This window comes from Oncorhynchus mykiss, chromosome 10, assembly GCF_057628025.1.
Source record: "Oncorhynchus mykiss isolate SJ-2025 chromosome 10, ASM5762802v1, whole genome shotgun sequence".
Lineage (NCBI taxonomy): Eukaryota > Metazoa > Chordata > Actinopteri > Salmoniformes > Salmonidae > Oncorhynchus > Oncorhynchus mykiss.
In genome coordinates, this window is record NC_143031.1 from 27,961,605 (window position 1) to 27,986,692 (window position 25,088).

At 43.6% G+C, this 25,088-nt stretch overlaps 1 protein-coding gene across 16 annotated transcripts in view; it reads right to left on the reverse strand.

The window, feature by feature from the left end:
• cux1a (cut-like homeobox 1a) overlaps positions 1–25,088 on the reverse strand; it is a 206,866-nt gene that overhangs the window by 113,499 nt on the left and 68,279 nt on the right. For 6 of the 16 annotated variants that reach the window (XM_090186279.1, XM_090186282.1, XM_090186278.1 and 3 more), the window contains exon 3: positions 20,204–20,471. The exons of the other annotated variants lie outside the window; for them this stretch is intronic. The gene's annotated coding sequence lies outside the window, so the exon portion shown is untranslated. The remainder of the gene's footprint in view (positions 1–20,203; positions 20,472–25,088) is intronic. 16 annotated transcript variants of the gene reach the window in all.

Genomic DNA, 25,088 nt, shown 5'->3' on the forward strand with positions numbered 1-25,088 from the left:
TACTTAACCAATTACCTTCTTAGTACAATGGCTACATTAACACAATTTCTTCTAGGCCAGACTTTCTTTACCCCAGTGACGGTCAGGGACATAGACAATGGCTTCTTTTCATATTCAGCTTTTAAGTAACCCTCGCTCCCCTTTTAATGGTCGACCCACTGAGTGTCCCTCGCTTTGTGTTTGAGTGCATTGGACCTGTGTGGTCATTGTTCAATGAAATAAGCAGCGTACAGTGGAGACCCGGAGGGTGTACTACTCGGGCCTATGAGCTCTCATCTCTGTAGTGGAGAGCAGTGATGCGTGGAGAGAGAAAGGGCTACAGCATTAGTCTATGTCATGAAATTGAGAGAGAAAGTGCCTGGGTTTGGTAATATTGCAGCATTTGTGTCATTTAAGGTTTTTTGTCCTGAGTTGAGTGTTTCAAGCGAGGGCACTTGGTCTTTAGAGGGCAGAACATAGCATGTCTAGTCATTGAGGGTGGAGAGCCGCTCTCCCTCCATTTGTTCCTATGGTTTCTTTCTCTGTCCCTGCCATTGGGTTAGCACAGTGGACGGATTTCTCGCGCTCTTACTTTCTCCGTCTTTCTCTCCACACCTAACTCTCCCCTCCTTTGCCACTGGGTTACTGTAGCACAATGGCAGTTCTCTCTCTTTTGACCGGTCTCTGCCACTGGGTCTGTGAGCCAAGCGGCTGCTTGCCAAGCCTCACACTGGCTGTGGCCTGGCCTGGCCGAGCACAGGCAGGGGAACCTAACCCCTGTGTCTGGTCTGAGGCTGGCTACAGGCTGGCTACAGGAGGAGATGAGTCGGTGGTCAGGGGCAAGGAAGCTTGTGACTCAGCCACTGCCCAGTACATCAACACCCGCGAGAGGGGGACCCGCTGGCCCAGACATGACAGAGGGCAAGTAGAGGAAACACAAGAGGATGAGCCAGCGAATCAAAGAGGGAGGTAGGGAGTGAAAGAAACAGAGATTGAGATAGACTGAAGAATAAGATCAAAAGATACGGGATAATATGAATGAGTATACACTGATGGAGTTTGACTAAACATCACGTCTCTTATAGAGATATTGGAGAGACAGACGGGAGATATTTTTTACCAGATCATCCAGAAGAACTGGGCCATGCCTTTCCGCGAAAACATTCCCCAGTCCCGGCCAGCCCCCCCGACCCAACACACACAAACCGCTCAATGCATCTTTAATCCAGGGCCGTGAATGGAGGAGGGCTGCGTCTGACGCTCTAGGCCTCTGTTCCTACTACCACTGGGGTTATGTCTCTTTCTTTTCCCTACCCTTACTGTCTCTCTGTCTTTCACTTTCATTTTCTCCCTCTCTCTTCGATGATTGCTGCGCTGGCTAAGGAGCTCTTCATGTAGGCTGTGTTACGGAGAGAAAAGAAACCGGGGTCCTGATGCCGAGCAACTGAGCTGCCCATGTTGCTGCCTGCCTGCCGCAGTGTGTGTCTGCTGAACCGTGTGAGTGTGAGGGCGGTACATCATCACCAGTGAGCACATACACACACCAAACTGCAGCCTCACTGTTAGGTTATGCCTATGCTAATGTCTACCTCTTATAGATAAGTGGATAAATGTTATACACTAAGGTATTGTAACATTTACAATATACTCAATACTTGCAAATCCATGTATGAAGGACTTATCAAAGTCTAAACTGCGCAATTCAATTGATTGCAACTAGCCTCTTGGCTAAGAGGGAAGGTAAATGACATGTAAATGTATTTCCTTCCCCAGGTAACTTCTGATGGACTGACATGAATACAGTGATCTCAGACATATTCACCTATCCAACCGGAGAGCATTATATTCTCTTTCCCATTGGACAGAGTCCCAGGGAGAACAGGAACGTGTAAACAGGAGAAGGTCAGATGTAGGGTTATGAAACTTTCTGTTCCTGCACTAACGTCTCCACTCCCATTGCATCGAAGGCTAAAAACACCACGGGTTCTCTCACTCCATCTCTCTCTCTGAGGGTTAAGTAGTGGGTAAATTCTCCACCTCCATGGTTTGATGGGGACATGCTGACCCTTGCTTGTCAATCCCTGAAGATTGGTTGCACAGAGCCCATCTGACAAAGACAGAAGACATTACCCTGCTTATTATTCCAGGAGGCCCGGGCAGGCCAGGCTGGGCGCCACACAGCTAGGCTACCCCTCCTACACCTCGGCAGCACAAAGAGGGAGCAGAGAGCGGGAAGCAGTGATGAATGAGAGAAGACCCCAATGATAAGAGAAACGCTGTCCGCCCTCCACCACTATAGGAAATAGAACCGCGCCACTTCTAGGAGAGCTCACCCCTCTCAATGACCCCCCCCCGCAGCCATTCACCCCCCCCTGATAGCAGACACTTTACAAGTCGTTTTACAAAATACGTTTTACACACAACCTTGGATGTCAAACATTTTACGGGTTATTTTACTAATGGTGTCTCAAGTAGCAGGCACTTGACGGAGTAAAATAGGCCTATTCTACAAACCCCATCACAATTCCAGGTTGTTATTCAACTTACAGACACAGTCACTTTATGAGTTGTGGTTAGACAGACAACCTTCTACAGAATATCAGAAACCATTATTATTTAACAAACATTGGCCCAACAGCAGACGCTTTACACACACTATCCTGATACTAGACGCTTTACAAACACTATCCTGATACTAGACGCTTTACAAACACTATACTGATACTAGACGCTTTACAAACACTATCCTGATAGACGTTTTACAAACACTATCCTGATACTAGACGCTTTACAAACACTATCCTGATACTAGACGCTTTACAAACACTATCCTGATACTAGACGCTTTACAAACACTATCCTGATACTAGACGTTTTACAAACACTATCCTGATACTAGACGCTTTACAAACACTATCCTGATACTAGACGTTTTACAAAACACTATCCTGATACTAGACGCTTTGTAAAACGTCTATCAGGATAGTGTTTGTAAACACTATCCTGATACTAGACGTTTTACAAACACTATCCTGATACTAGACGCTTTACAAACACTATCCTGATACTAGACGCTTTACAAACACTATCCTGATACTAGACGTTTTACAAACACTATCCTGATACTAGACGCTTTACAAACACTATCCTGATACTAGACGTTTTACAAACACTATCCTGATACTAGACGTTTTACAAACACTATCCTGATACTAGACTCTAGACCCCCAGACACAGACTCAATCAGTTTACAATCAACAGACCGAGACCCCCCCGCCCCCCAACTGCTGTGCAAACACCGTCCACCGTTCCCCATCTGGGAGGCCAGATCCACTCACAATTAAGGGCCAGGCTTCTTGACCTCCCTTCATTGCCCTCCTGCCAAAGGCCAACAACCATTAGGGCAGACAGGGGGGAAAGAGCCTGGTGTGGGAAACTCCGGACATTAAGTATACCGCTCCTAACCTTGTCACAGAAAATGACCAACCGTGGCTAAATCTGTATTTGATAACATGTGAGACCAAAAAGAGAGAAACATGAGTTTAAGGATGAATCCAACCACTACTGTGGTTGTAAATTGATACGTAACGAACAGGAGGGTTGAGGGTGTGGGATAGTCTCAGGGTCAAGTGGAATGGGGAGGGGGTACGTGAGAGCCGGCCAAAGACACATACACACCCACCCCCCGTCCCCCTGCTACCCTCTCCTGCCCCTGACGCTTGTCTGGGAATGAGGTCATGACTCTCCCATAGTCCCTCACACAAAAGGCTGCAGTGTCGGTGTTGCCCCATCGGTACCCAGAGCCAGCCAGCCTCATGGCCAGCCTCTTTTCCACACAGACGTTACACTGGGCTGGGCCACCATCCACCTCAAAGCTCCACACAATACCATTGATCACCGCCGCTCCCAATAAAGAGACACCCATCCTCATCCCCTGCCCCCACAACACACCACAAACAAAACAAAAGCTGTCCAATTCTCAAGATAGGTTTTTGAATGGCAGGGTTCTTTTGATATAGGAGTATAGGGTTTCATTGTCCTCTGGGATTGGAGTGGAATTCCAACTGAAACCAGACCAGGGAGGGACAACTGTGCTTTTCACACCTTTACCAGGTTCTATTGTGGGCCCTTGGCTTGCCCTTCTTGGATGACTGAGCATGATAGCCACTGAAATAATTTGACTTAACAGGGGTTCTATTGCTAGAGAAGGACACGGCACCAGCAGCTTATGCAAACCCTGGTTACAATCAGCTGCCTTGATAAAAAAAATAGTAAAATAAAGTAAAATAACAGAAGTGCTCCAAAGACAAATTATAGTGGATCCACCATTTTACAGACATCGCCTGATGACTCATACTCAATATAATTCCACTGCCATTTATAGCACAACGACAGATTTTCACCTTGTCAGCTCGGGGGATCCAATCTTGCAACCTTACAGTTAACTAGTCAAACGCTATAACGACCTGCCTCTCTCTAGTTGCACTCCACAAGGAGTCTGACTGCCTGTTACGCGAATGCAGTAAGCCAAGGTAAGCTGCTAGCTAGCATGAAACTTATCTTATAAAAAACAATCATAATCACTAGTTAACTACACATGGTTGATGATATTACTAGATATTATCTAGCGTGTCCTGAGTTGCATATAATCTGACTGAGCATACAAGCATACAAGTATCTAAGTATCTGACTGAGTGGTGGTAGGCAGAAGCAAGCGCGTAAACATTCATTCAAACAGCACTTTCGTGCGTTTTGCCAGCAGCTCTTCGTTGTGCGTCAAGCATTGCGCTGTTTATGACTTCAAGCCTATCAACTCCCGAGATGAGGCTGGTGTAACCGAAGTGAAATGGCTAGCTAGTTAGCGCACGCTAATAACATCCAATAGTCAAAGGTTAATGAAATACAAATGGTATAGAGGGAAATACTCCTATAATTCCTATAATAACTACAACCTAAAATGTCTTACCTGGGAATATTGAAGACTCATGTTAAAAGGAACCACCAGCTTTCATTTGTTCTCATGTTCTGAACAAGGAACTGAAACGTTAGCTTTCTTACGTAGCACATATTGCACTTTTACTTTCTTCTCCAACCCTTTGTTTTTGCATTATTTTAACCAAATTGAACATGTTTCATTATTTACTTGAGGCTAAATTAATTTTATTGATGCATTATATTAAGTTAAAATAAGTGTTCATTCAGTATTGTTGTAATTGTCATTATTACAAATAAATACATGTTTAAATCGTCCGATTAATCGGTAATGGGCTTTTTTGGTCCTCCAATAATCGGTATCGGTGTTGAAAAATCATATTCGGTCGACCTCTAGTCTGAACCCCGCCCTGTGCAACTGAGTCCTGGACTTCCTGATGGCCCACCCCCAGGTGGTGGAGGTAAGAAACAACACCTCCACTTCATTGATCCTCAACATAGGGGCCCCACAAGGGTGCGTGCTCAGCCCACTCCTGTACTCCCTGTTCACCCATGACTGCGTGGCCACACACGCCTCCAACTCAATCATCAAGTTTGCAGACAACACAACCATACTACTATGGTTGTGTTGTCTGCAAACTTGATGATTGAGTTGATTACCTGATTACCAATAATAGCCTGATTACCAATAATGATGAGACAGCCTACAGTTGAGGAGGTGAGGGCCAGGAATATAACCTCTCCCTGTTGGGCTGTATCACCGCCTGGTACGGCAACTGCACCAACCTCAACCGCAGGGCTCTCCAGGCCCTCCAGGGCACCAACCTCAACCGCAGGGCTCTCCAGGCCCCCCAGGACACCTACAGCACCCGATGTCACAGGAAGGCCAAAAAGATCATCAAGGACATCAACCACCCGAGCCACGGCCTGTTCACCCCATTATCATCCAGAAAGCGAGGTCAGTACAAATACATCAAAGCAGGGACCGAGAGACTGAAAAACAGCTTCTATCTCAAGGCCATCAGACTGTTAAATAGCCTTCAATAGCCGGCTACCACCTGGTTACTCAACCCTGCACTTTTGAGGCTGCTGCCCCATATAACAAAGACATGGAATCACTGGTCACTTTAATAATGGAACACTAGTCATTTTAATAAAGTTTACATATTACTTTACTCATTTCATATCTATATCCTGTGTTCTATTCTACTATATTCTAGTCAATGCCACTCCGACATTGCTCGTGCTAATATTTATATATTTCTTAATTCCATTATTCTACTTTTTTGCGTGTATTGTTGTGAATTGTTAGATATTACTGCACTGTTGGAGCTAGGAACACAAGCATTTCGCTACACCCGCAATAACATCTGCTAAATATGTGTATGCGACCAATACAATAAGATTTGATTCGATCATTATCGTATCAATTCAGGCAATTTATTGAGATACGGGTTTTTGTCCATATTGCCTTGCTCTAGTGTTCGCATTCGAGAAGTCGTTAGGGAGGAGATAAAATACAGACTGGTGGAGAAGAAACGTCAGTGGATGTGGCGTTTGGCCGGAGCGATGTGGATGGGTAGCCTGGCAATTACAATTACAGACACTAGTGGGGGAAAATATAGGTCTGACCATTTGTGTTTGGTCTGCAGTGAATAAAGAGAGGATATTCTATTCAGAGTAAACAAAAGCTAAGGATGGCAAAAGGGAAAAAGGAGTGGGGGGGAACTTTTCTGTTGCAATTAGTTCTGATGAGCAGGTCTGCTTGGCAGCCCGCTATTGAGAGCCTATTTTTAGCCATAGCTTCAGGAGAAAAACCTGTGATGCAGCCATGCAAATCAGAATGAGGGGAAGAGTAGGAGAAACCATGCCCCTCTGCTGCTGCGTGGTGTGTGTGTGTGTCAGTGCAGTCGGCACCTTGCTACATGGAGGGCGCTCACGTAACAAAAGGGGCAGGCACCACCTCTATGCACCATGCAGTAGAGCAAAAATCCATACCACGATAAACTGAACGATACATTTATGAAATGAATAAGCAACAGTTGCTTTCTTATTAGACCCTTTAAACTACTCCTACTACTTTGAATGTTATCAGCAAACAGGCCTATTTCATTGCAATCTTCACATTCCTCGAATAAAGGCTACTTAATGTTATTATCGTTATCAGTAAAACGTCCTCGATAAATGGTTGGTTTCGTAGGTGTCGATACATTTTGGTTTATCGTCCCAGCTCTAACCTTTAGCCTCTCTCTCTCACGCATACATGTCCCACTCTATTCCTCTGTAAATGTCTGCCTCTTTCCTTCCATCTCTCTCCTTCCTGTGTTCAAGGCAGCAGCTGGTCATGCTGAGATGCTGTGACTGAAGTGCCTCAACTTCCCAATGTCATTAACAGATCAGGCCGAAATGTTCAGTCGCTTTCTTCGACACACCCACCCACCCACCCACCCACACACACACACCCACGTATTTATTTGCCTATCAACAGCTGGAGAGGTCCAAGGACCAAGTGTCAGAAAGGAGAACATGTGGGAACGATCTGTGTGAGGTACCTACTACAATATACTGAGCTAACAGAGAGGGGGGTCCTCACAATTAAGGGGGGATGCATAATTGTTAGCAGTCACTTCAAAAAGGTTACCCAGTGGAAACAAGCCCCAGTCCTCTTGAAACCTTCAAACACTATTTAATTTTGCAAGATGATCATCGGCTGCCCTGTAATTCAGTCAGGAAGCGGTAGCTCAGGCGGCCATTACACAATGGCAGACACCAACATTACCTCAGCCTAAGCATAAATAACCGCCAATAGTCCTCACACTGAGGATAGCCATTCTACTGTCCTGGTAGAGAAAGACCGGGAGAGAGAGTGGATACATCGAGGAGGAGGAGGGGTAACTCTCTTTGGGATGCGCTGAGTAAATGCTCCGAGCAGACAGTGAAGAGATGATGGGGGAGTGGACGTAGAAAAGTCAGGGAGAAACATTTACAGAGAAACTAACATGGAACACCTCTGAAATATTTAGGGACAGAGAGCGCTATGACTCCAGAGGGAGAAAACACACACACACACACACACACACACACACACACACACACACACACACACACGGAGAGATCGAGAGAGACGGATAAAAAAAAAAGGGGTTACACCTAAGAGAGGGGGGCATTCGCCCTGAGGCATGGCTTAACAAGAGGTGCCAGCTTTTTGTGGGCTAATTTAAGAGCACCATCGCGAAAAAGTCTCCCAAAAGATTGTTTGTTGCTTGAAACTCGTAAATTCAGAAAACCAACAAAAAAGTGTGATGGGTCTTTTTGTGGGCAGAAATCTTACTCTGGGAGAGGAGGCCTTTTAGGGTATATACTAGAGGTCGACCGATTATGATTTTTCAAAGCCGATAACGATACCGATTATTGGAGGACCAAAAAGCCGACTCCGATCAATCGGCCGTTTTTTAAAATGTATTTGTAATAATGACAATTACAACAATACTGAATGAACACTTATTTTAACTTAATATAATACATCAATACAATCAATTTAGCCTCAAATAAATAATGAAACATGTTCAATTTGGTTTAAATAATGCAAAAACAAAGTGTCGGAGAAGAAAGTAAAAGTGCAATATGTGCTATGTAAGAAAGCTAACGTTTAAGTTCCTTGCTCAGAACATGAGAACATATGAAAGCTGGTGGTTCCTTTTAACATGCGTCTTCAATATTCCCAGATAAGAAGTTTTAGGTTGTAGTTATTATAGGAATTATAGGACTATTTCCCTCTATACCATTTGTATTTCATTAACCTTTGACTATTGGATGTTCTTATAGGCACTTTAGTATTGCCAGTGTAACAGTATAGCTTCCATCCCTAAGCAGCGTTACCCATGCAGAGCAAGGGGAACAACCATTCCAAGGCTCAGAGCGAGTTTGAAACGCTATTAGTGAGCGCTAACTAGCTAGCCATTTCACTTCGGTTACACCAGCCTCATCTCGGGAGTTGATAGGCTTGAAGTCATAAACAGCGCAATGCTTGACGCGCAACGAAGAGCTGCTGGCAAAACACACGAAAGTGCTGTTTGAATGAATGTTTACGCGCCTGCTTCTGCCTACCACCGCTCAGTCAGATACTTAGATAATTGTATGCTTGTATGCTCAGCCAGATTATATGCAACGCAGGACACGCTAGATAATATCTAGTAATATCATCAACCATGTGTAGTTAACTAGTGATTATGATTGATTGATTGATTGTTTTTTTTATAAGATAAGTTTAAACTAGCTAGCAACTTATCTTGGCTTACTGCATTCGCGTAACAGGCAGTCTCCTTGTGGAGTGCAACAAGAGAGAGGCAGGTCGTTATTGCGTTGGACTAGAAAAATAATAAAGATTAGATAAAGGTCTAAAAAAAGAACTTTTTTGGGCAAAATCGGTTTTCCGATTGTTATGAAAACTTGAAATCGGCCCTAATTAATCGCCCATTCCGATTAAATCGGTCGACCTCTAGTATATACTACTGTATAGCAGGTAGAGACAGCTACTGGTGTACAGTATAATTAGCAGGAAGGGTGTAACCTGATGACTGAAAACACAATACACACGGCTAACATAACCAAGACACAATAACAGATATCCTCATTTGTTCACAGGACACCCCTCCAGAGTCATCAGGGGATTGTCACCAGAGCGACATCCAAATGAGGGGAGCACCAAATGCCAATACCAGATAAGAGACCTTATTGAATTGGAAATCCTGACTTCCTCAAAAGGCTGAACAGTGAGCATCCATCTGTCCACAAACACCAGTCACACTAATGCAAAGACTATATATACAGTGCCTTGCGAAAGTATTCGGCCCCCTTGAACTTTGCGACCTTTTGCCACACTTCAGGCTTCAAACATAAAGATATAAAACTGTATTTTTTTTTGTGAAGAATCAACAACAAGTGGGACACAATCATGAAAGGACATTTATTGGATATTTCAAACTTCTTTAACAAATCAAAAACTGAAAAATTGGCCGTGCAAAATTATTCAGCCCCTTTACTTTCAGTGCAGCAAACTCTCTCCAGAAGTTCAGTGAGGATCTCTGAATGATCCAATGTTGACCTAAATGACTAATGATGATAAATACAATCCACCTGTGTGTAATCAAGTCTCCGTATAAATGCACCTGCACTGTGATAGTCTCAGAGGTCCGTTAAAAGCAAAGAGAGCATCATGAAGAACAATGAACACACCAGGCAGGTCCGAGATAGTGTTGTGAAGAAGTTTAAAGCCGGATTTGGATACAAAAAAGATTTCCCAAGCTTTAAACATCCCAAGGAGCACTGTGCAAGCGATAATATTGAAATGGAAGGCGTATCAGACCACTGCAAATCTACCAAGACCTGGCCGTCCCTCTAAACTTTCAGCTCATACAAGGAGAAGACTGATCAGAGATGCAGCCAAGAGGCCCATGATCACTCTGGATGAACTGCAGAGATCTACAGCTGAGGTGGGAGACTCTGTCCATAGGACAACAATCAGTCGTATATTGCACAAATCTGGCCTTTATGGAAGAGTGGCAAGAAGAAAGTAATTTCTTAAAGATATCCATAAAAAGTGTCGGTTAAAGTTTGCCACAAGCCACCTGGGGGACACACCAAACATGTGGAAGAAGGTGCTCTGGTCAGATGAAACCAAAATTGAACTTTTTGGCAACAATGCAAAACGTTATGTTTGGCGTAAAAGCAACACAGCTCATCACCCTGAACACCCTATCCCCACTGTCAAACATGGTGGTGGCAGCATCATGGTTTGGGCCTGCTTTTCTTCAGCAGGGACAGGGAAGATGGTTAAAATTGATGGGAAGATGGATGGAGCCAAATACAGGACCATTCTGGAAGAAAACCTGATGGAGTCTGCAAAAGACCTGAGACTGGGACGGAGATTTGTCTTCCAACAAGACAATGATCCAAAACATAAAGCAAAATCTACAATGCAATAGTTGAAAAATAAACATATCCAGGTGTTAGAATGGCCAAGTCAAAGTCCAGACCTGAATCCAATCGAGAATCTGTGGAAAGAACTGAAAACTGCTGTTCACAAATGCTCTCCATCCAACCTCACTGAGCTCGAGCTGTTTTGCAAGGAGGAATGGGAAAAAATGTCAGTCTCTCGATGTGCAAAACTGATAGAGACATACCCCAAGCGACTTACAGCTGTAATCGCAGCAAAAGGTGGCGCTACAAAGTATTAACTTAAGGGGGCTGAATAATTTTGCACGCCCAATTTTTCAGTTTTTGATTTGTTAAAAAAGTTTGAAATATCCAATAACTGTCGTTCCACTTCATGATTGTGTCCAACTTGTTGATTCTTCACAAAAAAATACAGTTTTATATCTTTATGTTTGAGGCCTGAAATGTCGCAAAGTTCAAGGGGGCCGAATACTTTCGCAAGGCACTGTATACACAATGGGGCAAAAAAGTATTGTCAGCCACCAATTGTGCAAGTTCTCCCACTTAAAAAGATGAGAGGCCTGAAATTAGGTACATAGGTACACTTCAACTATGACAGACAAAATGAGAAGAAAAAAAATCCAGAAAATCACATTGTAGGATTTTTTATGAATTTGTTTGCAAATTATGGTGGATTTTTTGTAAAAAAAAAAATGTACACCTTTATTTAATCTCTATTTAACTAGGCAAGTCAGTTAAGAACACATTCTTATTTTCAATGACGGCCTAGGAACGGTGGGTTAACTGTCTCGTTCAGGGGCAGAACAACAGATTTTCACCTTGTTGGCTCGGGCAATCCAATCTTGCAACCTTACAGTTAACTAGTTCCACGCAATAACGACCTGCCTCTCTCTCGTTGCACTCCACAAGGAGACTGCCTGTTACGCTAATGCAGTAAGCCAAGGTAAGTTGCTAGCTAGTTAAACTTATCTTATAAAAAACAATCAAAATCACTAGTTAACTACACATGGTTGATGATATTACTAGATATTATCTAGCGTGTCCTGCGTTGCATATAATCTGACTGAGCATACAAGCATACAAGTATCTAAGTATCTGACTGAGTGGTGGTAGGCAGAAGCAGGCGCGTAAACATTCATTCAAACAGCACTTTCGTGCGTTTTGCCAGCAGCTCTTCGTTGTGCGTCAAGCATTGCGCTGTTTATGACTTCAAGCCTATCAACTCCCGAGATGAGGCTGGTGTAACCGAAGTGAAATGGCTAGCTAGTTAGCGCGCGCTAATAGCGTTTCAAACATCACTCGCTCTGAGCCTTCTAGTAGTTGATCCCCTTGCTCTGCATGGGTAAAGCTGCTTCGATGGTGGCTGTTGTCGTTGTGTTGCTGGTTCGAGCCCAGGGAGGAGCGAGGAGAGGGACGGAAGCTATACTGTTACACTGGCAATACTAAAGTGCCTATAAGAACATCCAATAGTCAAAGGTTAATGAAATACAAAATGGTATAGAGGGAAACAGTCCTATAATTCCTATAATAACTACAACCTAAAACTGCTTACCTGGGAATATTGAAGACGCATGTTAAAAGGAACCACTAATTATGCTGCAAGAATGGCGGGGATCTATGTATTTCAGAACTACACTGTACGTTCCATGTGTGGAACCTAACTTCTTGTTTAATTTCTGTTTGTAAGTTTGTTTAAAATGTATGTATTGAGAGACGCAATGATGGGGATGGGGTGAGAGAAGCACCAAGCCGGAAGAGGAAAATGGTGTGTGTGTGTGTGTGTGTGTGTGTGTGTGTGTGTGTGTGTGTGTGTGTGTGTGTGTGTGTGTGTGTGTGTGTGTGTGTATATATATATATATATATATATATATAAATAAAGGTATGTGTAAGTGAGGGCTGTTTTTTTGGTTGCTTTGTCTCTGTTGTTGTATCTCTTAATATGGGTGAAAATGGTGAAATTCCAATAAAAAAATACTGTTACAAAAAAAAAAAAAGGAACCACCAGCTTTCATGTTCTCATGTTCTGAGCAAGGAACTGAAACGTTAGCACATAAGGCACTTTTACTTTCTTCTCCAACACTTTGTTTTTGCATTATTTAAACCAAATTGAACACGTTTCATTATTTATTTGAGGCTAAATTGATTTTATTGATGTATTATATTAAGTTAAAATAAGTGTTCATTCAGTATTGTTGTAATTGTCATTATTACAATGTATTTTTTGGTTTTTTTAATTTAAAAAAAAATTTGTCCGATTAATCGGTATCGGCTTTTTTGGTCCTCCAATAATCAGTATCGGTGTCGGCGTTGAAAAATCATAGTCGGTCGATGTATACACAAGATGTATACACATCTTCGTACCGCCATTCTCAGAGGGCGAATTACAGGCAGAGCTCAACATAAAACATAAATTTGAGCTATCAGGTATTCATAACTTAAAATCAGTAATGAGCACTGGGGCATTGCCGGCAGGCAGCGCAACAGACGTCCTAGCGACTGGGGGGACAGAAGGGAGGGAAATAAACACACAACCTTTTTAATGTTTAATTGACAGCGGCAGTTGGTGGGCGGCGAAAACCACAACCGCCCAAAGTCCTATTCAATTATTGTAATAAGCCTCCGATGATGTCAGCAGTGTATAATTGTTTCAATCAACGGGGGCAATTACAAAGGGAGAGCGTGTATGGATGTCAAATATTAATCGAGGAAAGACAATTGGCTGAGAAAATTGACTGCTTGGTAAGAAAGTCTCTCGCTTCAGTCGGTAAGTAAATAGTGAAGTAATTGTCAAGCAATTGCATTTCCCCCCATGGTAACAAGATGTTCACTTCTGGGGTTTTCAAACCATCAACGCCATAAAAAGGGCTATTGCTAGTGGAACACTTTTCAGTAAATCTTTCACCTCCACCTCAGATAGCTCCCGACTCATATCTTTGTGGGGTTTGACTTAGAGGGCTTCCTATGTGTCCCTGGGCAACCAGAAGTTAAACCATTTGTTGCCAAGTTCTTTCAACCAAGGATAAATTTATGCACTCTTGAGGTCAGGAGGGGGGCTAGCAGCAGTCGGGGGCTTATTCTTGGCACAGGGGTCTGACCTTGTGTGTATCTTTGGAGAGAAAGAGTATGTCTTTCAACCTCCCCACTCCTCCCTCCCTTCCCAAGTTTACCAGTAACTCTGGAGCGTTGCTGCACCTTGACACCTGCCTAATAGGTGAGCTAGTGAGAACCGCTGAGCTTCGTTTCTGCACCGGCTGCACTTTCCCCCTGCAAAGTATTTTCTTTATTTGTCGACAAAGTAAGTGGTCAGAGGTGTGTCTTGAAAACCAAGAGACATCTCAAAAAATGTCAGAGGATTCCTCTAAATTGGGCAAAGTCCAAAGAGAGAGAAGAGAGGAGAGATACCAGGATGGCATAATCATTTCGGCTTTTCATCTCGTAGAATTCGCTGCACACTACTGAGGAATAGAATATTATTTTGAGACCAACGTGTGTCTGACAACAGGTGATAATCACCTTAGGGGACGTGCTGTACCAAAATGAACAAATGGCGGGAATCAACGCAATGGCGCATTAGATGACACATTCTCAGTAGGGGAAGCCTAGTGTGTTGATATTTGTTGCTTACTGCATTCATTTTTTACAGTACGTTCTAAATAGTATGTAGTATGATTAGTACACAGTGTGCAGTTTAAGTAAGTAGTAGGCAAGCCAGATTTCGGACACGGCCAGAGAGAGGGAGAGAGGAAAAGGAGAGAGGTTCCTCTCACACTTCCCTCTCCCCAATGTCATCGCTGTGAGGGGGAGAGAGACTTAATAAGAGGGAAGGGGCCAAGGCCGGGACTGGAGCCCTGGACTCCATTAGAGGGTCACGGCGGCATGCTGTAAAGACACAGAACAAACACAGAGTAAACACATTAACGTCACTCTTCGCCTCCATGGATGGCTGCATTCACAGACACTGACTCATCAGCACAGTAATGAGAAACGGAGGAGGAGGCTGGGCCGGGCTGGCAACCCCGCCACACACACACACAGTACAGTGCTCACTCACACACACACATTAATACGATCACGTTTGCCTTGTGTTCATGCATGCGCACTAATACTGTACTCAAGAGTATTACACATGTTTGCCTTGCACACAAACACATGTGCGTTAACACAGACATACACAGTCACACTTTAATGTCTCTGTTCCTACACAAATACCACCCACATAAACACATGAACTAAAGCAGATGCAGACTTCACACAACACTGTGCATCATACACACACACACACACACACACACACGTAAAGACATTAACGCACACCATAATAGCAGAAAGAATTTCCCTAACCTACTTAGAATAGGTTTAGAATAGAAACCTAGTTTGTTTTATGACCGACCTTACAGATTATGGCATCATATACAGAACATGACAGAGTGGGTTACATTTGGGTAGCTAATACCACACGCACACACATACTGTACAACTTTGTTCTTTCTGTTGAGCTGCGTCAGTAAAATAAAGCTGAAACAACACTAGGCGTATATAAAAACAACGTGAGGTGATACAACAGTAGAACTAAAGCCACATCAATGATCAGTGGCCATTTTGTTTGCAAAAGTGCTACCTCTCAATTTTTGCCTTTATATTAGTGTTTGTGTGAAACGCCTAACACCCGTATCCAAACAAACCCGCAGCAGGTGGATAATCATAGCTGCGGTTCTGTGGAAAATGTAAATGCTCTTTTTCCCATATCGAGAAACAATATTATCACTCATAATAATGGAGTTACTGTATTCGGCAAAGAGCAAAATTCCATTACATCCACAAACAAACAGGGATGGCAATGAGTCATGCGTTTCGGGCTGGAAAGAAAATACTGCGTTATTCCTTGCTAAAAGCCTGTGGCCATGCCACCTCAGAGGAAGGGGGAATGGCAGATGGCACTATGGTTTTTGGATACAGAGGGTGGTGTGTTGGGGCTGGATGGTGGCTGGGGGTGGTATTGATGGACGGTCCAGTAGGCATGACCAGTCATCAACAATGTGGGATGAATAAAACACACATACACCTAAACCTCCTACTCACACAAGATGCACGGACACACACACGTACCACAACATCCCTGAAGTCTAAACTGACCCAGTCTTCTGTGAACTGTCGAGTTCAACCAAACCACCTCAAAGCAGCCAGCTGCCTTGAAGTTGTTTCCAAATGTGCTTACACACTGGACCTAGACAGCTAGCTATTGCTATTTTAGCAGAAACACAATCTCTATCCAAACAAAATGGAGAATTATAACTTTAAAAAACCTATGCGAAGCGTTTAATTTGAACTGCTAACCATGTGTCCTTCGAAAAGTCCAACATTTTGAAGTTCACAGTGACTTTGAGAAAGTACCGGCAGGTTTTTACACATTCTCTCCTCCGAGGTAGAGCGCTTGTGACTTTTCGGGCGGCCCACCCGAGGGGCCGTTTAACTGCCTGTGTTTCATGCTAATGGATTCTGAAGAGTCTTCCCAAAAGAGACACTGCATTTAGCACTGTAATAATCACTGCGACCTTGAACTCTGTGACGCACAGATTTCATTCAGAGGAGCCAGAAGGATTTATGCACCTCCTCTGTGTGTGTGTATACAGTGGGGCAAAAAATTATTTAGTCAGCCACCAATTGTGCAAGTTCTCCCACTTAAAAAGATGAGAGAGGCCTGTAATTTTAATTATAGGTGCACTTCAACTATGACAGACAAAATGAGAAACAAAATCCAGAAAATCACATTGTAGGATTTTTAATTAATTTATTTGCAAATTATGGTGGAAAATAAGTATTTGGTCAATAACAAAAGTTTATCTCAATACTTTGTTATATACCCTTTGTTGGCAATGACAGAGGTCAAACGTTTTCTGTAAGTCTTCACAAGGCCCATTCCTCCATGCAGATCTCCTCTAGAGCAGTGATGTTTTCGGGCAGTTGCTGGGCAACACAGACTTTCAACTCCCTCCAAAGATTTTCTATGGGGTTGAGATCTGGAGACTGGCTAGGCCACTCCAGGACCTTAAAATGCTTCTTACGAAGCCACTCCTTCGTTGCCCGGGCGGTGTGTTTGGGATAATTGTCATGCTGAAAGACCCAGCTACGTTTCATCTTCAATGCCCTTGCTGATGGAAGGAGGTTTTCACTCAATCTCACGATACATGGCCCCATTCATTATTTCCTTTACACAGATCAGTTGTCCTGGTCCCTTTGCAGAAAAACAGCCCCAAAACATGATGTTTCCACCCCCATGCTTCACAGTAGGTATGGTGTTATTTGGATGCAACTCAGCATTCTTTGTCCTCCAAACACAACAAGTTGAGTTTTTACCAAAAAGTTATATTTTGGTTTCATGGATCATCCAAATGCTCTCTAGAAAACTTCAGACGGGCCTGGACATGTACTGGCTTAAGCAGGGGGACACGTCTGGCACTGCAGCATTTGAGTTCCTGGCGGCGTAGTGTGTGACTGAATGGTAGGCTTTGTTACTTTGATCCCAGCTCTCTGCAGTTCATTCACTAGGTCCCCCCGTGTGGTTCTGGGATTTTTGCTCACCGTTCTTGTGATCATTTTGACCCCACGGGGTGAGATCTTGCGTGGAGCCACTTGTAGGTGACCAAATACTTTTTTTCCGCCATAATTTGCCATTAAATTAATAAAAAATCCTACAATGTGATTTTCTGGAATTTTTTTCTCATTTTGTCTGTCATAGTTGAAGTGTACCTATGAGGAGAATTACAGGCCTGTCTCGTCTTTTTAAGTGGGAGAACTTGCACAATTGGTGGCTGACTAAATACTCATACAGTGGGGCAAAAAAGTATGTATATATGCTCAAAAATATAAAGGGAACACTAAAATAACACATCCTAGATCTGAATGAATGAAATATTCTTATTAAATACTTTTTTCTTTACATAGTTGAATGTGACAACAAAATCACACAAAAATTATAAATGGATATCAAATGTATCAACCCATGGAGGTCTGGATTTGGAATCACACTCAAAATTAAAGTGGAAAACCACACTACAGGCTGATCCAACTTTGATGTAATGTCCTTAAAACAAGTCAAAATGAGGCTCAGTAGTGTGTGTGGCCTCCACATGCCTGTATGACCTCCCTACAACACCTGGGCATGCTCCTGATGAGGTGGTGGATGGTCTCCTGAGGGATCTCCTCCCAGACCTGGACTAAAGCATCCGCCAACTCCTGGACAGTCTGTGGTGCAACGTGGCGTTGGTGGATGGAGCGAGACATGATGATTTGCCAATCTTGGTGTTCTCTGGCAAATGCCAAACTTCCTGCACGGTGTTGGGCTGTAAGCACAACCCGAACCTGTGGACGTCGGGCCCTCATACCACCCTCATGGAGTCTGTTTCTGACCGTTTGAGCAGACACATGCACATTTATGGCCTGCTGGAGGTCATTTTGCAGGGCTATGGCAGTGCTCGTCCTGCTCCTCCTTGCACAAAGGCGGAGGTAGCGGTCCTGCTGCTGGGTTGTTGCCCTCCTACGGCCTCCTCCACGTCTCCTGATGTACTGGCCTGTCTCCTGGTAGCGCGTCCATGCTCTGGACACTACGCTGACAGACACAGCAAACCTTCTTGCCACAGCTCACATTGATGTGTCATCCTGGATGAGCTGCACTACCTGAGCCACTTGTGTGGGTTGTAGACTCCGTCTCATGCTACCACTAGAGTGAAAGCACCGCCAGCATTCAAAAGTGACCAAAACATCAGCCAGGAAGCATAGGAACTGAGAAGTGGTCTGTGGTCACCACCTGCAGAACCACTCCTTTATTGGGGTGTCTTGCTAATTGCCTATAATTTCCACCTGTTGTCTATTCCATTTGCACAACAGGATGTGATATTTATTGTCAATCAGTGTTGCTTCCTAAGTGGACAGTTTGATTTCACAGAAGTGTAATTGACTTGGAGTTACATTGTGTTGTTTAAGTGTTCCCTTTATTTTTTTGAGCAGTGTATATATACACACACACACATATACACACAGGATAGGCTTTATTACCTGGAACAGTACACCTCTGGTCAGCCCAAGGATCTGGTACGTAGTTGTCTGCATATGAAAGCCAGAAGAGGCTATGCAGTGGCTAAGAGGTTGTTAAAGGAACACTTTGGCAATGAAATCAAAGTCACCACTGTTTACATGGAAAAAGTTTGGAACTGGACAAACATCAAACCGGATAATGGAAAGGTACTTTGTGGCTATGCACTCTATCTAGAGGTTGCTTTAACACTATGCAAGACCTACAGAACATGGAAGAGCTTAATCTTCCCTCCAAAATAAAGTTGATCATGTCAAAACTTCCCTACAAACTAAAGGAAAAATGGAGGTCTATAGCATGTGATATTTTAGAGAGAAGCCACCTGAGGCCCAGTTCAGTGACCTTGTGATGTTCATGGAAAAACAGTCCAAAATACTGCAGGATCCGTTGTATGCCCAACAAAAAGTTTTTAAAAACCAAAACAGAAGCCGACTTTAAACAGCAGTCCAAGAGTAGGGGAAGCAGCTTTACCACTGCAGTAACTGTTGTGGCAGATTGTGACTCTGAAAAACCTCTAAAAAAACAAACATTCAAAGTAAAGAGACCAGGCACCTACCCTTCTGATGCTCCCAGTAGTAAAGAGACCAGGCACCTACCCTTCTGATGCTTCCAGTGTATTTTGTGCTGGTGAGCATTTATTGGTCGACTGCCAACAAGTGAAAACACAGCCACACAAATCCAAGGTTGAGTTTCTGCGACCAAGAGGCCTTTGTTTTGGCTGTTTGATTACAGGACACTTAAGCAGAGAATGTAAAAGAAGGATGACCTGTCAGAGCTGTCAAAGAAAGCACCCCACTATCCTGCACATTGAAGGAAGAGAGAGATTTAGATCTCTGAAGGCAGATACGAGTGGTGTAGCAGTAAAGCGGGAGGAGACTGTCAGCAGTGCTCTTGTTTCACTGGAAACTGATGAAGATACCGGGGCCGGTACAGATTGTGCACTTGCAATTGTGTTAGCTCAAGTAAAGGTGGCAAATGGAAGCAAGTCTGTGTTAACCTATGCGTTTCTCGATTTTGGTAGCTCAGCAACATTTTGTACAGCTGAAAGCTAAAGGCAGTGAGACTGAAATTCTGCTACGCACAATGGGGCAGGAGAGTCCTACCAAGAGCTTTGAGATATCTGGATTAGAGATTGGCAACGTGTAAGGCAACACATTTCTTGCATTACCAAAGGTCTACACCCAGAATAAAATCCCAGTGACAAGAGAGAACATTCCCACTCAGAAAGATCTCAAAAGGTGGCCATACCTGAAAGAGGTTCAGTTGAAGGAGATTGATGCCGACGTCGAACTCCTGATTGGCGTAAATGCTCCAAAGGCAATGGGACACTGGCAAATCAAAAGTAGCCAAGGCAACGGACCGTATGCAGTGAAAACCCTCTTCGGATGGGTGATGAATGGTCCTCTTAACAATTGTGCCATGGCAGAAGAATCTGGGCGTCCTACGGTGATGGCCAATCGTATCTCAATGGCCGACCTGGGGGTTCTTCTGGTAAATCAGTACAACCATGACTTCCCTGAGAGAGAGAGAGTATGAAGAGAAAAGTGAGATGTCAGCTGAGGATCGTAAGTTTATGGAGATAGTATCAAGCTCCATAACCCTCAAAGACTGTCACTACTACTTACCGTTGCCATTTGCAACAAAGATGTAGTCCTGCCAAACAACCGTGACATGGCAAAGCATTGGGCTCTAAATATTATCAAGAAGTTCAAGAAGGGCAAAGGTTACGCTGCAAAGTACAAAGGCTTCATGGAAGAGATGATAACAAAAGGTTAAGCCGAGAAGGTATCACAAGAACAGCACCTCAGAGAGAAAGGCAAGGTATGGTACATACCACACCATGGCGTTCACCATAAGCGCAATAATACGAGTGGTGTTTGACTGTTCATCATCCTATAAAAGGCACATCTCTCAACAGTGAACTCCTTCAAGGCCCTGACCTGGCAAACACGCTTATAGGAGTCTTGCTAAGATTTCGGCAAGAGCACATTGCCATGATGGCAGACATCTAAGGAATGTTCCATCAAGTACGTGTCCATGAAGATGAGATACCTATGGTGGCCGGACGGTGATACTAACAAAAGATTGGAGGAGTACAGAATGACGGTACATCTTTTCAGTGCAATAACCTCTCCAAGTTGTGCAAACTTTGCACTGCGAAAGACTGTGAGAGGTACGATGAAGAGGTGATTCAAACAGTCAAGTCCAACTTCTATGTTGATGACTGCCTCAAGTCAGTGGCCACAGAAGAACAAGCCATAGCTCTCACAAAAAGCCTCAGGGATGTGTGCTCTCAGGGTGGGTTCAAATTGACCAAGTGGGTCACCAACAACCGCGCTGTGCTGGCTTCTATCCCTGATGAACACAAAGCCAAGCAGATAAAAGAACTGGACCTGGACAGAGAAAAGCTGCCTGTTGAAAGAGCACTTGGAATCCGATGGAACATTGAAAGTGATGCGTTTACCTTCCGAGTCACTGTCAAGAACAGACCCCTTACAAGAAGAGGTATTCTCTCAACATTCAGCTCTATTTATGATCCATTAGGTTTCCTCGCACTATTCGTATTAAAGGCAAAGCAAATTCTTCAAGTGCTCTGCAAGCTAAAGTGTGGATGGGATGAAGTCATCCCTGAAGAACACTCTATTTCATGGAAGAGATGGCTCTCAGAGCTGGACCAGCTGTCCAGATTCCAGATTGACAGGTGTATGATGCCTGACAACTTTGGTCAGGACAAGACCGCACAGCTGCATCACTTCGGTGACGCAAGTGAACAAGGTTACGGCACGGCAAGCTACTTAAGATCCACATCGCATTCATACTGGGGAAATCAAGGGTGACTCCACTCAAGCAGATGACGATCCCCAGACTGGAACTTACCGCAGCAACATTGGCAGTGCGAGTGGACAGGATGTTAAGGTTGGAGCTCCAGATTGAACTTGAGGAGTCAACTTTCTGGACAGACAGCCAGTCTGTGCTAAAATACATCTGCAATGATACCAAGAGATTCTATACCTTTGTGGCTAATAGGGTTGCTATGATCCGTGACCTATCGAAAGCAAAATAGTGGAGGTATTTGAACTCCAAACACAACCCAGCCGATGATGCCTCTTTCCTGAACTCAAAAAGATGGCGCAAAGGACCAGAATTCCTGGAGAAAACAGAAATACAATGGCCGAAAGTCGCCGAGGAGCTTGGCTCCCTCCCTCCGGATGATCCAGAGGTGAGAAAAGACGTCATCGTAAACAGTACAAGTGTGGAAGAAAAGAGTCCCACCAGCAAAATGATTTTTGTACTATTCAACATGGAACAGCTTGAAGAAAACAGTTGCCTGGATGCTGAAACTGAAGAGACTTCTTCTACAGTTCAGCCAGAAAAGGAAAGTTCTCACACAAACTGATCCAGGATCAGATCAGAGTCTAACAAACTCCCTGAAGGAACAAATTGACAAGTTCAAACTAACGTTTGGAAAAGAAAGTGTCTGTGGATGACCAAGATGAAGCAGAAAATGTCATCATTCGATTTGAGTAACGACAGCACTTTAAACAAGAAATTGCACTAGTTGTGAAAGGAAAACAATGTGCCAAGAGAAGCGGCTCAATCTGTAAGCTTGATCCAATTGTTGACAATGGCATTCTGAGAGTGGGAGGAAGGTTAAGCAAAGCTGCTATGCCTACCGGAACTAAAGAATCCTATGATCCTGCCCAAAGACTCCTACATCTCCAGACTGATCTTACTCCACATCCATGAGCATGTTGGCCACTCTGGGAGAGGTCACATGCTTTCTAGACTTCGCCAGTGAAATTGGATACCCTGTGCCAAATCCTTAGCAAAGAAGATCCTTAAGAGCTGTGTCTTCTGCAGGTGGATGCAAGCTAGAGCTGGAGAACAGAAGATGGCCAACCTTCCACAAGATCGGGTGTCACCTGATTTACCGCCTTTCAACCATGTGAGCATAGATTACTTCGGCCCCAAAGAGGTTAAGCAAGCCCGCATTCATGTGAAGCAGTATGGTGTGATCTTTCCTTGCCTTGTGAGTCTAGCTATCCATCTAGAAGTTGCTTGTTATCTGGATACTGATTCCTGCATCAATGCCCTGTGCAGGTTCATCTGTCGAAGGGGCCCAGTATCAAGTATCAGAACAAACAATGGCACCAACTTTGTTGGAACACACAGAGAGCTAGGAGAAGCTCTGAAAGAGCTGGATCACAACAAGATTCAAAACAAATGACTGAAGGAAAGAGTGACATGGTCATTCAACCATCCCTCTGGAGCCCACCATGGGGGGGGGGGGGGTATGGGAGAGGTTGATCCTCTATTCAAAAGATCCTCTATTCAGTCCTTAAACAGCAAGTACTGGATGATGAGGCTTTGCAGACAGCCTTGTGTGAAGTTGAGGCGATTATGAACGACAGACCAATCACAACTAACAAATGACCCTAATGATCTAGAACCCCTGACGACAAACCATCTGCTTCATCTGAAATCAAAGCCAGTCCTGCCACCAGGGAAATTCCAGAGAAGCGACCTATACTCACAAAGGAGATGGAAGCAAGTACAATATATCACTGACCTCTTCTGGTAGAGATGGATCAGGGAGTATCTTCCACTTATACAGGAGCGGAACAAAACCAAGAGAAACTTCAGTCCTGGTAACCTTGTTGTCATCGTCGATGACACCACCCCAAGGAACTCTTGGCTAATGGGGTGTGTGGTGGAGGCTTTGATAGGGGCCAATGGTCTTGTCCGGAGCGTCATGGTTAAGACCAAGACCAATATCTTACAGAGACCTATCAATAAACTGTCTGCTCCTGGAGGCGGCAGAGTGAGAGACACACACACACACACAGTGCTCCATCTTTGAATCACGTGCACCTCTGATTCGCTGATGTCGTACTCTTACATTCTTTGATGTCATAGTCATACATTTTTGGACGAAAACTTTTGAAATTTTTGGGAAGTTGAACACCTGAACACAACTCAGACTGAGATCTATGGACTCTTTTCCTATATGGGACCTTGTATATTTCTATATAGCTATGAACTGTAATGGTGTTCTGGTATAGAATGTTTTGTGTATTGGCTCTACGTTTGAATATTAAGTAATTGTTGTGCATTCAGTGTAGTAAACAATTAGGGGCCGGTATGTTAGAGCCGACTTGGACATATTTGTATAAAAGACAGAACTTACAGAGCTCCATGTACGTTTGTGTAAATATATTAAATATCAATGTATATGATGAAATATTAGGTACATACATTTATGATATATATTTACCTGATTGACACACACACACACACACACACACTGGGGCAAAAAAGTATTTAGTCAGCCACCAATTGTGCAAGTTCTCCCACTTAAAAAGATGAGAGAGGCCTGTAATTTTCATCATAGGTACACTTCAACTATGACAGACAAAAATAGAGGAAAAAAATCCAGAAAATCACATTGTAGGATTTTTAATCAATTTAGTTGCAAATTATGATGGAAAATAAGTATTTGGTCACCTACAAACAAGCAAGATTTCTGGCTCTCACAGACCTGTAACTTCTTCTTTAAGAGGCTCCTCTGTCCTCCACTCATTACCTGTATTAATGGCACCTGTTTGAACTTGTTATCAGTATAAAAGACACCTGTCCACAACCTCAAACAGTCACACTCCAAACTCCACTATGGCCAAGACCAAAGAGCTGTCAAAGGACACCAGAAACAAAATTGTAGACCTGCACCAGGTTGGGAAGACTGAATCTGCAATAGGTATGCAGCTTGGTTTGAATAAATCAACTGTGGGAGCAATTATTAGGACATGGAAGACATACAAGACCACTGATAATCTCCCTCGATCTGGGGCTCCACGCAAGATCTCACCCCGTGGGGTAAAAATGATCACAAGCAAAAATCCCAGAACCACACGGGCGGACCTTTTGGTAAAAACTCATATATATATATATATATATATATATATATATATATATATATATATATATATATATATATATATATATATATATATATATATGTGTGTGTGCGCGTGTGTGTGTGTGTGTGTGTGTGTGTGTGTGTGTGTGTGTGTGTATATATACAGTGCCTTGCGAAAGTATTCGGCCCCCTTGAACTTTGCGACCTTTTACCACA